This window comes from Palaemon carinicauda, chromosome 13 (genome assembly GCF_036898095.1).
Source record: "Palaemon carinicauda isolate YSFRI2023 chromosome 13, ASM3689809v2, whole genome shotgun sequence".
Lineage (NCBI taxonomy): Eukaryota > Metazoa > Arthropoda > Malacostraca > Decapoda > Palaemonidae > Palaemon > Palaemon carinicauda.
Window position 1 is genome coordinate 89,652,519 of NC_090737.1, and position 17,392 is coordinate 89,669,910.

A 17,392-nucleotide genomic window follows, 5' to 3' on the forward strand; every position below is an offset into this window, starting at 1 on the left:
AGAGAGAGAGAGAGAGAGAGAGAGAAATTATTATAGTGCACCAAATATTTCCACATTTTCACTATACAAAAGGATTTTGTTACTGAAAGCTGGTTCAAAAATTTAGAACAAGGAACATGATGAAACAAAATTCCACTGAACTAGGAGTCAACAATCCCATGCTAGATGATATGATTTTTTTTATACTGACGAACATGACTGAATAATTCTGAAGTAAAATTTTACTAGAGATAGTCATAATTAACTGCGAGAAATATGACCTTCACATCCACTTGCTTCCACACTATTTTGCTTCAGAAAATTACAGTAAAGTTTGTTTCATTCACTTGAATTCCCTTCCCTTCCGTGTGATGGAAGATGTTGCAAATTATCAACATGTTTCCTAATTCTTGGTTGTGTTTTAATTAATGCACAATGTAGGTCCTGCATCACTTAAAGTCATTTATGAAATTTGATTTTTCTGTAATGTTGAATAGTGGAGAGAATAATGCCTCATAGGGATATGTTGATGAATATGGTTGGAGGTGTCAGAAAGCCAAGTCACAATTGTTTGATTATGAAGCAGCCATTAATGACCAAATATTGTGTTTGGCTATCAGCATTGTCATCTGGAAGGTAGTTAAGCAGTGAATGGGAACCTTTTATAGTCCAATTCCAAGGCTTCCAAATATTTGGTAATAAGATTATGTGAGGTAGAATCAAACTTTTCTAGAATTTCTTATGCTTTCTCCGACAAAGCCATGTTTACCTTTCCATTTTCAATTATCAATCTTCCTTTCCCTCGAAATCACAGGTCAAATGTGCTAAGCTGTCGACTAGGTGGATAAGTCATATATTAAATACATCTATACCATGGTGAGAAAAAATCTACTCTTTCAGCTCAAATACAGGCTGAACTACATTTCCTTTTGAAATCCAACAGGTGGCTGTATGATATAGGAGGTTGTCAAGACCTGAATCCATTATCTTAGGCGAGTTTCTTTGAAATGCAGTTCTTATGAGCAGTACCTTTTACAAAGCCTTTTTCTTATGCAATAACTTGATTTATTTATTTAGATGCTTCATGCTGCAGAGTGTACTCACCTTTAAAGTAGTATTGATTTAGATGTTTACTGGTGGGGGAAATTTGATTATTTACGGAGGCAAACAAGGTGATGAGTGCCACAATTGTGAATCTGTAGTTAACTCTGAATAATGTGAACATTCTAAGTCTTTTTAATTGAATTTCAACATTAATGGACAGGTTATCATGCAGAATGCGTATATCATAAACCTTGAAACTACATTTAGAGAATTAATTACTAATACACACACACATATATAAATCTATATATATATATATATATATATATATATATATATATATATATATATATATACACACATATATATATATATATATATATACAGTATATATATATATATATATATATATATATATATATATATATATATATATATATATATATATATATATATATATATATATATATATATATCTATAGGGATGAAGATTATGAAGCATGAAGTAGGAGATGATGAATGGAGAAGTTTTGATTAAAATGCTCAAGATAGAGATAACTGGTGAAATGTAACCGAGGTCCTTTGCGTTAATAGGCGTGGGAGGAAAGGATTCTCAGCTTCTCCTGAATATCGGAATCAGTTTAAAACAGAAAAAAAAAAAAGAATAAATAAAAAGATAAGTAAGAACTGTAAATAATCACAATCCTAGAAATAATTAAAGTTCAATAAAAAATCTACTCAATAATTCAGATGATAATTGTGTTAACTATAGTTTTTTGTTCACTTTCGTATAACTAATCGTTTATGAATTAGGGAAATGATTGGCAGCGGGAATATCCAGAGGCCGCATGAAAGCAGGTAACAGTACTACTTTTGATACTTGAAAAAATATATATCGATATTTCAGATATAAATATCGATGAACTGCATATCTTATTATTGAATTCTTTATGGTCTTGAGAGCCTATTAGAAACGTCTCTCGCTTACAATCTATTAGGTGAAACTTCAAGTCCAATAGATTCTATTAGTGGGCGTATCGTCGCCATTGTTGTTGAGTTAGGATTGGGTGGTTTGTGGGAGACAATGGGTTTATCTACAGAGTCATCAGCACACATTGTCTAGTTCTCCCTGGTCTTAACTTTATATAGAGGGGCATTGGGCACTGATCATATTTATACTGTATATGATTCGTCTTTATAATCTTTCCCTAGCCTCTGTCGCACATAAGTAACACTTAACCCTTCAGAGAAAATGAGCTGAGGAATTATTTATCGGTTCCCAAACTAAAAAAAAATTATATTGATATTGCCTCTTGCTGGAAGATTTTTTTCATCTTTTTTCTTGTGATAGGTAATTTTACGCATTTTTTATGAGTAACAACTTTTGCAAAGCCAATGATATTTTCCTTTATTTTAAATTTATGTTTGACGCTTCATAATCAATTCATATTGATAAAAGTGTTCTGTAAAAAACGGGTAAAAAGATAGTATATTTTCAATATGAAAAAAGCTCCACTTTACTCTTCAATACTTATCGAATCGTGCAGTGAAGATTATTTAGTAAAACAAATTGTTTTTAGTAAATTGACTTCACTAAAATAATATCTCAAAAAAAAAAAAAATAATAATTTTAACGAGATACTCACGCATGAAACTGAGGTTCATTAAAACGTAATTTTAGATATTCTCTATTTTTTAAGCTCATTTCCTATCACTATAGGAAAAAGGAGACTTGTTTAGTCCGATACACAATCAAAATTGCATCACAATTCCGCCTAAGTATCAGCCTACGTACATCTCAATTATTATTATTATTATTATTATTATTATTATTATTATTATTATTATTATTATTATTATTATTATTATCCAAGGTACAACCCTAGCTGGAAAAGCAAGATGCTATAAGCCCAGGGCCTCCAATAGGGAAAAATATCCCAGTGAGAAAAGGAAATAAATAAATGATGAGAACAAATTAACAATAAATTATTCTAAAAACAGTAACAACGTCATAATATTTATGTCATATATAAACTATTAACAACATCAAAAACATATATGTCATATAAAAACTATAAAAAGACTCATATCAGCCTGGTCAAAATAAAAACAAATTTCTCCTACTTTGAACTTTTGAAGTTTTACTGATTCAACTACCCGATTAGGAAGATCATTCCACAACTTGGTAACAGCTGGAATAAAACTTCTAGAATACTGTTTAGTATTGAGCCTCGTGATGGAGAACGCCTTGCTATTAGAATTAACTGCCTGCCTAGTATTATGAACAGGATAGAACTGTTTTGGGAGATCTGAATGTAAAGGATGGTCAGAGTTATGAAAAATCTTATGCAACATGCATAATGAACTAAGTGAAGGACGGTGCCAAAGATTATTATCTAGATCAGGAATAAGAAATTTAATAGACCGTGAGTTTCTGTCCAACATATTAAGATGAGAATCAGCAGCTGAAGACCACTCAGGAGAAAAATACTCAAAACTAGGTAGAATGAACGAATTGAAACACTTCTTCAGAATAGATTGATCACCAAAAGTCTTAAAAAGACTTTCTCAATAAGCCATTATTTTTGTGCAGTTGAAGAAGACAGAGACTCAATGTGTTTCTCAAAAGTAAATTTGCTGTCGAGAATCACACCTAAAATTTTAAAATTTAAAGAAACATTATCAATACTGAGATCTGGTTGTTGAGGAGCCACCGCCCTTGACCTACTTACAATCATACTTTGAGTTTAGTTAGGATTCAACTTCATATCCCATAATTTTCATCATGCACTAATTTTAGCTAAATCTCTATTAAGGAATTCACCAACCCCAGATCTATATTCAAGGGATGTAATTGATGCAAAGAGAGTCGCATCATCTGCATATGCAACAAGCTTGTTTGCTAGGCCAAACCACATGTCATGTGTATATAGTATGAAAAGTGATGGGCCAAGAGTACTACCCCGAGAAACACCGGAGGTCACATTCCTATACTCACTAGTGTACCCAACAAAAACAACTCTTTGAGATTTATTAATTAAAAAATCAATGATAATGCTAAGAAACGATCCACCCACTCCCAAGGGCCTCATGATTAACACCGTCAAAGGCAGCACTAAATCAAGGCCAATCATACGAACTTCCTTACCACAATCAGAGAATTTTTTTACAGCATTGGAGATTGTAAGAAGGGCATCACATGCTCCAAGGCGTTTACGAAAAACATATTGCAAACTAAGGAATAGATAAATACCTTCAGCAAACCTATTAAGACGTTTTTCCAGAGAAAGTTCAAAAACTTTACATTATATGGGAGTTATGAAAATTGGGCGGTAATTAGTGGGACTTGAGGTACTACAAACACATTTACATAGAGGAGTAACATTACCAATTCTCCAACAAGTGCTAAAAGTTCCTCCTCTTGCTATCTTGCGCAAAATAGCATATAACTTTGGAGCTGAGAAATCTGCTGTGTTTATAAAAAACAAAGGAAAAATACCATTTGGGTGTACACCTCCATAAGCATCAAGGTCTATCAACAGAGCTTCAATTTCACGAGATCGTAAAGCTAAACTAGCTAGTTTAGCCTCAAGAAAACAGGAATGGGGAAGTTCAAGTTTTTCATTACTCTGTCTACAGTCAAATACATCAGCCAAAAGGGTTTCCTTTTCCTTTGGACAGTGAGTGACTGAGCCATCTGGTTGAAGTAAAGGAGGAACTGTTGCATAAACAGCAAAGAGTACAGATTTAAAGGTAGACTACCATTTATGTTCCTGAGTTGTACCAGAAAGGGTTCTTTTTATGGCTAAATTGTATTCCTTTTCAGTTGAGGCATTAACTCTCTGAGCGAAAGCATGAAACTGAGTATAGTTATTCCAGGTCAAATCTGATCTCTTACCTTTCCAAAGATGATAGGCCTCCTACTTCTCTAAATAAGCATGTCTACAATCATCATTGAGCAACAGTTTGTCTTTCACTCGGTACCTTAGCACGCGAGAAGGGATACGGCTATCAATTATGTTGACTAGATTCTCATTCAAAGGGACAACAGGATCTACACTACTATATAATTGTGACAAATTCAAGCACAAAAGATCATGCAAAATCCCATTCCAGTCTGCTTGGGATTTCATATAAATTTTACAAGAGTATGATACATCAGGAACAGGCTGCTCAGTCTTCACTACTAATGAAATCAAGGCATGATCAGATGTCCCAACTGGAGAACCAACCTTACTAGTTATAACGCCAGGGGAGTCAGTGTATACGAGGTTCAAACAATTACCAGACCGGTGAATAGCTTCATTTATGATTTACTCACAGCCAGATTTAGAGGCAAAGTCTAAAGCTCTTCAGCCATGGCAATAGGTAAGAGAAATAGAACTTAACCACTCCATATGGTAAGCATCATAATCACCAACAGAGACAAAAGAAGCCTTTCTATCATCTTCTTGTATCTTAGCCATAATGGTAAGAAGACAATCAAAGATAGAATCATGCATGTCTGGATTCTAGTAGATCGAAAACAAATAAGAGTTGTTATGTCTGCTACAAACTTTTATTATCTGGATCTCATGACATCCACATTGATAGCAGGACTTATGAGAAACAGGGTACTCAGTCCTAATATACACCGCCATTCCCCTGGCCATAGGGATGACATCATGTTTCAACATTATTGGCTCATTAAAACCAGTTATAAGAAGCTCACATGAGTGCCTTATATAAGAAACCAAAGTTTCTGAGCACGAAAGAATATCATACTGTGTGGACGCAACTGTAAGGTCTTGAATATTCGCATGAAGACCACGAATATTGCAATACAGAAGACGACATTGACGTACTGGTCCCAGATTTTGCTCAATGTCTCCAGACAGCATAAGAATTAATATAAATAGAAACGAGACATCATACTTAAAAACTATATTAACAAAAATTATAACAAAAACAATATGTAAAGAAATATAAATAATGTGATTGATAAAACCCATACACTAGAGTAAAAAGTCGGAAAAATTGGTCAACATGGAGGAGCTCATACACCATGCAAGGCTAAATACCCTCCAGGATAGCCACTTCAACTGAAGGGAGGACAGAAGGGATGGTTTTGAGAAGAAAAAAAATCAGAAAAGGAAAAAACAACCTCTTGATAAATCACCAGGTATCCATGGCCATTCTGTTAAGCCTGCCCAACACACCATTTAAAACAACAAGAGGAGGAACAAAAAAATAAGATAGAAAAGTATGCCTGAGTGTACCCTTAAGCAAGAGAACTCTAACCCAAGACAGTGGTAGGCTATGGTAGAGAGGCTATGGCACTACCCAAGACTAATTAAAATGGTTTAATTTTGGAGTGTCCTCCTAGAAGAACTGCTTACCATAGCTGAAGAGTCTCTTCTACCCTTACCAAGAGGAAAGTACACTGAGCAATTGCAGTACAGTAATTAACCCCTTGGGTGAAGAATTATTTAGTATCTCATTGCTGTTAGGTGTATGAGGAAAGACAAGAATATGTAAAGAATAGACCAAACTATTCTGAGTATGTGAAGGCAAAGAAAAAATAAGCCGTAACCAGAGAGAGGGATCCAATGCATTACTGCCTGGCCAGTCAAAGGATCCAAGAACTCACTAATGGTAGTATCTCAACCTCCTCTCAACGTTTGACTCTCCACTGTCCTGTGAAACTTTACTCTTTACTTGTTAGCAATACATATGCTTTCCACACGTGATAATCTTAAAGCCACATATCAGGTGTTGTGCTGGTGCCATGACAACCTGTAATCGAATTTTTCGTCAGAGAAGAAGGCAATGGATGCCGGCCTTGCCTTAGTGAGACAACCAAGTCCTGATACTCTGCAACAGTATCAACTATCAACAGATGACCTAGTTACTCTATATTATTGTGGACAAATAGATTCCTGACAAAAAATAAGACTGCATCACCCATCAAACGTACATTAGTTCCATGTGGCATCTTGTTAACAGGATTGTAAAGAAAGAAAAAATCCAAGTGTCCTACAACCCAGTCCTGCTCAGTATGCACAGGACTTTATTAATGAGTGGTCAGCACAGTCACAAACCATCATCCTTCCTGCTCATATACAAGACTCTCTCTCATCACAAGAAAAACACTATGCGCCTTGTCTTTGTTTTGCCTTACTAAGCACTGATAAAGAGGACCATGTGCCCATACCTAAGGAAGATCTATGACAGAACTTGGCAAGGGGTAAGAAGTCAGCTCCTTGTGATGATGGCATCACCTATGCAGTCCTTTGCAAACTCATGAAAGTACCTGATAACGCTCTTCTCCGGCTCTACAACCTCTGCCTATGACTAGGATATGTGCCCCACTCCCAAGACCGGCACTGAATAATTCCGACCTATCTCCCTCACTCTCTGCTCTGAAAAGTATTTCAACGCATTTTCTTCTCATGCCTTACGTTACGGTAGCACGATAAGCTATCTTTCATAATATACAACTTCCTTCAACATCAAGGAACACATCATTGTCTCATGAAGCTCTACCCTCGTCTTTCCCAAACCAGTGTTGTAGCCTTCATTGATTTGAAAAGAGCATTAGACATCGCAAATGGAGACATTATATGAAAGCAGCTTATTGATTTCAGAATCAAAGGAAACCTTTTGTGGTGGATGGAGGATTACCAACGAAATATAATTTTGCGCGGGCTATTTCAGGAGCATTGAACACTACAATGGAACTTGACTATGATACTTCACAAGGGGAGTGCTTAGTCCATTTCTCTTTAATATTCTCCTCCATTGCCCTCTTTCCTTACTTCCTGATACCGAATCTCACAGCCATCAATCGCTACGCACTCAATATTTGCTTTCACTCAAGCTCTTCAGATCACGGGTTATGCTCTGTCTCCTCGTTCTACGAATCAGAATCCTCAGGTGGTCTTATCATCTTCCTAGGAAGAGTAGAATCCTCTCAAATTTCTTACTAACTATTGTACAGGATTATATATCCTAATCACCAGAAGCTCATACATTGCTCTCATCTGCTTAGTGGTGCAATATCTTTCCCCTTTACTGTGACTACTCTCCAGATGAGCTCTACAGCCTCTTTAAAAATTTCAGAACCAAGTAATGAGACTAATTCTAGGTTGTCCAGCCTTCCCTAGAATTGTAAACCTGTAGCACAAACTCCGTCTCCCACCACTTATAGAGAGAATATACTGCAATGTCTTCTACTTCAAAATCAAATGCCTGTATTAACCTGTTTTGTCTCCTCACTACAGGGACTTATAGATACAGTTATTTTCATCACACAGACAAAAAACAACTTCTTGATCATCTGTGACTTACAACCAGCACTCCAAGCCCTCTCATCTCATAAAATATCATACCAACACCTCATGAGAAAACTAATTAGGCAAATAGACACGGCAACTCTAGGTTACTGGTAGTGCATTTCCTGTATATTCCCTCTCACGTGGGTCTCCTGGCTAACAGCACTGTTGACCACCTCGCAAAGGCTGCCTGTCAGCTTGATCCTCCAAAAGCTGATGCTCCCACTCCATCTCTCCTCTGCTGCAAAAAAAAAAAAAAAAAAAAAAAATAGGGTGCCAGTGGCCCGCTCATCTACTTCTTGCTGTAGTAATGCTAAGAGAGTACCCAGTCTATCAATATAGCAATATGACCACATCATTCCTCACCGACATAAGTATCGCTGCAATGGACCCATGGTCCGTCGAAAAAACGTGGTTTTTTCACGTCTTCAGCTGAGTTGGTGACCAGTTTGACAGGTAGTTGAACAAGTAGGACTTGAGTTCATCACTTCTCCTCCTATAGGTTATGTGACCCAACCCAACGGTAACACACGGGGATATTATTGCCTGGAATGTCCACTTATTATTAACCTATCACCACAAAGACTCACAGTAGCTGATGTAAGTAGATAATTATTAACAGATAATAGTTTTCTCGATGAAATCTTCATGCGCCATCCTCACTTTGGTGGATACTAAGTAATCGTTACATTTTATTAAACTAAGTTTGTTGTTATAATAACTAAAAATCGGTACAACATACCTACGAAATGAAACTAAATTTTATTTTGTATTCCATGTGAATTCATTTTGTAAAACCTATTAATGAATAGATGTGAACAATAGTGTTTTTACTATGTATGTATGTCTGTCTAAATTTTATTTCATATTCCGTATGAATTCTTTTGGCGTAACTTAATTACTTTATAGATGTAAACAACATTAATGTTATCATGTACACAACTGAGTGACGCCACTGGGTGCAATGAATGGATTAGAACAAATACTTCTCTCTCTCTCTCTCTCTCTCTCTCTCTCTCTCTCTCTCTCTCTCTCTCTCTCTCTCTCTCTCTCTCTCTCTCTCTCTCTCTCTCTCTCTCTCTCTCTCTCTCATATATATATATATATATATATATATATATATATATATGTATATATATATATATATATATATATATATATATATATATATATGTATATATATATATATATATATATATATATATATATATATATATATATATATATATATATATATATATATATATATATATGTATATATTATATAAATGATTATTCAATTGTTTTCTCGGTGTTTTGTGACAGGTAGAGAATTTCCACAAAAAAACTGTTCATCAATTCAAAGATGCACGTAAATGTCAACTCTCTCTCGTATTGGATGTGTTTCTGCTATGCAAAATTTGTTTTGGCAAAGTTTGAATGAATGTTTAACTTATATAACTACAATCAGCATCTCTTCAGATTCAACAGTGACAATCGACGGACAGAAAAAGATTAAGCCTTCACAAAAAGGCATGGAGAGCACGATTTGGATAAAATAATTAAATAATCCAGTATCATGTTTGGATATACTTGTGTTTTAAGGTAGGTAGCTTATATTAGCATGGAATTATTACATAGTTCAGCTTTAAATAATGATTTTTCATATATGGCCTACATATCAGAAAGATTTCTTGTTTGTAAATTTTGTGGATATAAGGATTGTGATAACATTGTTAGTAATAACAATTTTCATAGGTGTTAGTATTATTGGCATTATTCCCAGACTTATTATTATCGTGATTGATAATATGAAAAAAAATATTTAAAATGGTAGTAAAGATAAAATCCTTATATTATAAGAATAGTAATTTACATTTCATGAAATATCATGACTAAATGAAATTGGATATTTATTCGGGTTTCATAAATGTTCAAAATGCTTATCATGAAACATAAATAAAATCTTCCTTATGATCAAATAAAGAACAAATGAGACTCAGAATTAACTTATATATGAGCTAAAAATACAATTTAATATGTCATTTTTTCTAATTCGTTTTGAATTAGAATTTATTATATCGATATTCGTAATTTGAAACATTAATGAATATTAATAATTCAAATGCTAGCCTAAATGTTAAAACCAACATTGTAAACAAAGCTATTTACATTAATTATTTAAGGAATTGACCTTTTAAAGAGTAAAATAGTCCAGGGCGAAGAAGGAAATGGAAAATAGAACTAGAAATTAGGTAACAGAAATCATTATATATAAACCCAGGAAGAGAAATCTAAGATTACATTGATCATCTGAATCCACCATGGATATTCATTTAATGGTCTCATAAGTAGGTCATTGTGATAAAAAGGAATACAATTGTTTGGTCTATATATCCATTCCCTTTTTCTTTTGTTTTTTTTTTAAATAGGAAAATAATACTTAATGTAAAATATTTTCTGTATATATCAAAATATATGTCGTCTTCGCATGAAAAACGTATAATTGAACATATACTAATGTATGAGAACACCCTTTTTCTTAGTTTAGTTCTGATTACATGATTGTGATAAATTTTTAAATGGAATAGCTATTACAATTAATTATTGCACGCAATAAAACTTTGATAAAATCTTAGTTGTCTTGACATTTATCAAAAGAAATATATGCATATCAAAATATCTTCACGTCAATGCATGCAATTATACTTTAGGGGTTTTCAAGGAAAAAAAAAATATTTTCCTTGGACCAAAGTACATCAGTTTTGAGACTGGAAATCGAGTGAAGATTATGTTTTAGCGCATCTTGTCATAAAGAAAGGCAGTTACGATTGGTTTTCTGAGAATTATCTTTCCAGTCATGAGCTTTTAGCTAACCCCAATGATTTTCATTGTTTCTCCATAATTGTTTTCTGCTTAAAATTACCCAGTTTGTTTCTCTATGAATACATTATAACTTTTAAATCCTCTATTTTATAAACTATGGCAATGATGGTATTCATAAAATGGATAAAATAAATACTAAAACAAAAATTAATATTTTTAGTGTTTCATAATATCACTTCACATTCAGTTGATACTTAGATTTCGTACGCAGGTCTATTCAAGATGTAAACTTAAATTACGAAGAAGAATATTATCAAATGAAAAATCTCTCTCTCTCTCTCTCTCTCTCTCTCTCTCTCTCTCTCTCTCTCTCTCTCTCTCTCTCTCTCAATATTATAGCTGAGAAATATTGCAATCTTAAATCTTTACGACATTATATATTTCTTAAATAATAATTATAATAATATTACTAGTTTTAATAATAATAGAATTAAATTATAATCATGATTATATCAAAATGTAATTTAATAGTGATCATAATAATAGTTTGGTTAAAATAGTAGTAAAGATATTAACATCATCATCAACAACAACAACAACAACAAATAGGATGATAATAATAATAATAATAATAATAATAATAATAATAATAATAATAATAATAATAATAATAATAATAATAATAATAATATTAATAATAATAATAATACTTTGGTTGTAAAGCTGTTGTCTTTATCTCCATGGAATCCACATCGAGTTTTGTTGACCGTAATGTTTTAAAATACTGGCGGTGCAGTGCTGTTACTGGTGTTGGAAAGGGTGGCCATGGTTGTGTGGTTGGTCTAGAAGCAAACGCCACCACCGTCATGCCCATCATGGGTCAAGCATAGTAATAAACCAAGGGTGCAGTATATGACGTTATAATATAAGTAATATTCCATGTTTTGTCTCAGTAAATAAGTAAATAAATATGGACAAATTTATTCATTATATTTTGTAATTATAATGATTTTTTTTTTAATAACAAAAATCACTCAAATTAGTAATACGTAAAATGCAAAATCATCTACATCTTGTAGAACACGTTTTGTTAACCATAAATCAAATAGTTATTGTGATAAAAATTCCAATAAATTGTCTTTGAGTAAATATATATATATATATATATATATATATATATATATATATATATATATATATATATATATATATATATATATACATATATATATATTGGAGGTTTTGCAGTTGGATACTATGCTTAACACCCACCCATAATATGCTATACAATTTGCTTAATTATTGAGACTAAGGTAAGTCCTGCTACACATCGTTTCACTTTTAAAAAGTGAAAAACCGGAGAGCAAATGTAGTGTCGCAGAACTTGTCCGTCATTTTTTAGTATCCCCAGGAAGGAAAACTCATTAATCTGTCAGTCATTATGTCGTTGAATCAAAAACATCATGGTGGGTCGAGGCTCAATAAAGCCATCGTCATTGTTCAATAATCTCAGGTACGATAACAATTATTCATGAACTTATGAGTGGTCACATTGTGGACTCGGAAACCACATCTTGATGAGTGAAGCCTTGTGACGTCAGTTTTACATCATTCAATGTGTCTGAATCCTTGACTGAAGCCTGAGCCGGCTCTGGCTTTTAAATGATTAATTTATTCATAGAAGTAATTATTTATCAATTGTAGGTACTACAGTAGGGTAAGCAGTTGAAAAGTAGGCAGGGTTGTAAGATATACTCAGCTGGTCTGAATAGCAGTGAACCGTCTCATTGGAGAATCAAGAATATTATCGACAGATCTCTTTTTACTCTTAATTAATAGTGTATTAGAAAATTTTTTATGTCTATTTGTTCCTCTATTTTTACACTCATCGTATTATTATTATTATTATTATTATTATTATTATTATTATTATTATTATTATTATTATTATTATTATTATTATTATTATTGATGTCGTTGTTGTTGGAAATAGAGATATTGTTATGCCTAAAAAATAACACTCAATAAACTACCAAATATTTTTTAAAGCTAAACAATTATCAGCAGCACCCAATACTTATAATGAGCAAATGGAAAAGTAATCAATCAATCGAGTTGTGATTTACATTATGGAATATCGTTGCCTGAATATATTTTAACATATATTTCATTGATTTTCAGTTTGTTCATTTATTACTCTACAGCTATTGATGCCTGGATTACATATTTTGGTATTCAAGATGGTAATTGGGTGCTGAAAATTATTTTCTTATATCTAATTTTATATCAACACCAAGAGCTAGTAAGTGTGAACTAGGAATGGATAGGGAATTTATGTATTTCATACTATTTTGTAGTTACTCAGAGCATATTATATAATGTTGTCACTTTTTTTTTTTCAAGATACGGAATATTGGTAGGGAATTGAAAAATATCTGTTACGTAAAATTTTTGGGTGCCTTTTGCTAAATGTTATATATATTTTACAAACATTAAAAAATTAGAATAACCTTGCAGCTTTTTATTGAAATGACAAAAACCTTAGAACAGATCCCAATAAAATATTGTTAAAAATCTGCTGAAATTTTTTTGGAAAAAAAGATGAAGGTAATTATGTAAACGCGAATGGGGAATCCATAATTATGAAGATAATTAAATAGAGACTTCAGGTGCCGAAAAAAAAAATTAAAACGATAGTGTCACCAACCATTGCTTTTCTAGTTTAGAGATTGCGATAGAGTCAAAGACTGTCAGGGAACTATTGACTGAGAATGAATTTTAAGACAATTATTACAATATTCAATTAAAATTAATTGTGTTAAGCTCCTCTAATGGAACAAAATGCAATTAAACAAGAAAAGCCTTGCTTGAAAATATAAAACTTAAATTGTTATACATCAGCATTAATTTTTTTCAAAGATTGACAAAACAGTTTGTCTTAACATGTTCCACGTCAGGAAGTGTTTAAATCCTTAACAAATGTAGAAACATTATTGTTGGAATAAAATATTTCCGATTGATTTAGTTTCATTCAAGTACTGATGCTGGTCTTTTCTTTAATTGGCGACATGACTCAATGTCAGAGCTGCGAGATTGTGTCTATTTATCTCAAACACAACTAGTCTTAGCAGATTACAAAACTATTCATAGGGAAAGTTTCTGTTAAGGTTTTGATAAATGAAATTGATCAACAAGTTTATCAAATCCGCTGCTCACCTATCGAAACAAAGTCTGCATTGCGTAAAAGGGTTTACAAATTCACTTAAAATACGTTGTAATATTTGAAAAGTTTTTGACTCGTCATTTTCTGCTTTATTTTGAATCGTGTCTGATTGAAATAATATATACATATAAATATATATATATATATATATATATATATATATATATATATATATATATATATATATATGTATATATATATATACATATATATATATATATATATATATATATATATATATATATATATATATATATATATATATATACATATATATATATATATATATATATGTATATATATATATATATATATATATATATATATATATATATATATATATATGCATATATATATATATATATATATATATATATATATATATATATATGCATATATATATACATATATATATATATATATATATATATATATATATATATATATATATATATATATATATATATATATATATTTCTATAAATGGGCCCTTTTTATTACATTATATGTTTTTAACTAATTTTTTTATGTCCCCAATGGCGATTCTATCATATATATTTTAAACGGTGGTTTGAAATAACATCTGATTTTTTTTTTTAATATATTACTGGTGAACTGTCAAGACTTCTATTTATAGGTTTCTGAATACACGATAACGTAATTAGTTATTTTTTTCTGTCACATATTTTTTTTCTATGTCTTTAATTTCAAAAGGTAAACGGAATGTGGATGAAGGATCGGAATGAATTCCAATCGCTTACGAGATTGATTGAGAGGGAGTTTAGTGAATTGATATAAATAACAAAAACAGTTCCATTCATAAAAGTAAATTAATCAACATTAATTTCCTAAATAGAAAGGCGTCCCTTGCTATATCCTAGAGAAATATATTTTTTCTTAAATACATTACAAATATACTCTATTATGATATTCATTTAATAAACCAGTTGACGAATGTGAATTTTAGTCAGGTTATAGAGGGGTAACTTATTTCACTGGGAATTGTAGATGTTCTGCGAAACTGCAAATCTTGTGTGTTTGTCATGAAGACCCAATCTTTGACTTCCCAGTACTACTGTATTTTGCGTTCATGTAGGTTTTTAAATTAAAAATAAATTAGATTCAGGAATATAACATGTAATTGCTATCATTTAATATGATTTAAAATTATTTAAAGTTATCTCTCTTCCCTGCGTGTTTGTATATGTTTAAACTTATTTCCATTATTTTCCATGCAATGTGTATTTTTCAAATCATCGATTGTCGCTGTATATGAATACATTGTGTATACGTTGCTGTTGCTAGATTGTACATCCTCGAGTGAGATATGGAGTTTTCTCATATCAGAATGTCATTGGATACACGGTGTTGTCGCTTTAGATTAACTGACTCTTCCAGGTGGGAGTGGATAGAAATGTAGTGAGAGGGAGTGTAATCCTTTCCCCGGTGAAAGGAAAGGAAACATGACACGGTTTTGGAGGACGGAACAGGAATAATGATATAACTGATAGTTGCTGTCCATGGACTCCACATATCCCCACATAGTCAAGGTGTGTGCATTTTATTTTTCTTATTTTTTTTTTCTTGTTTGATCTATACTTAAGCTTTTTTTTACTACAAATTAAATCCTTGAGTTTACTTTTATTTTTGGTACTACCATCTTCTATTTAAGTTCTTAAATAAGATTTTTTTTTTTCATTTTATGTCTTTCCTTTTTATATTCCAAGAGCTAATCATATTCTCATAGCCATATTGTACCTACGCAACAACGCCAGGGATGGTTTCATAGAGAGTATAAGTGCCGCATTATGTAAGAAGTAAGTACTTTTGTCTATCTTATCTACGGAGGCCTTGGAGAGAGCTTGTGGGCAATAGGAAAACTCGATATACATTACGGATATATTATTACATCAAAGACAAATGGATTAAAAATGATTAAGATAAGCGTTTTTTTCCGTATGACTATATTAAAAAATAATACTCTTAATTATATACGTTATTCTAACAAACTTTACGGATAATAGCATATTCATACTTGGGTAGTCTTCATTTTACATAGATATATTTCTCAATTCTCAGTCTCAATAATTACGAGTGCATAAAATCATATACCGGTACCATGATTAGTAAAAAAAAAAAATGCATTGGTTGTCGGTGTATGTGTTTGAACAGAAGATGAAATAAACAATACCAATTCAATCAATTTGAGTTGTTTTCTCGTTAAAGACTCCAGTAAGAGAGAGAGAGAGAGAGAGAGAGAGAGAGAGAGAGAGAGAGAGAGAGAGAGAGAGAGAGAGAGAGAGAGAGATATTTTACTTATAAATGCGCACATCTATGTTAAAACAATTTGGTTATTATTATTTTTATTATTATTATTATTATTATTATTATTATTATTATTATTATTATTATTATTATTATATATATATATATATATATATATATATATATGTATATATATATATATATATATATATATATATATGTATATATATATATATATATATATATATATACATATATATATATATATATATATATATACATATATATATATATATATATATATATATATATATATGTATATATATATATATATATATATATATATATATATATATATATTATATATACATATAAACACAGACACACACAGACACACACACACACACACACACATATATATATATATATATATATATATATATATATATATATATATATATATATATATATATACATATACATATATATATATATATATATATATATATATATATATATATATATATATATATATATATATATATATACACACACACACATATATATATATATATATATATATATATATATATATATATATATATATATATATATATTACATAGGTGAAGAACCAAAATCATTCCTTCAGCAAACATATGTAAAAGTTTTTATGCCGTTAACAATATTCATCAATGTCAGAGGGCAGAGGAAATTGAAACCAATGCTGTAGGTGAAACTATGACAAAATTAGAAGCAAACTTA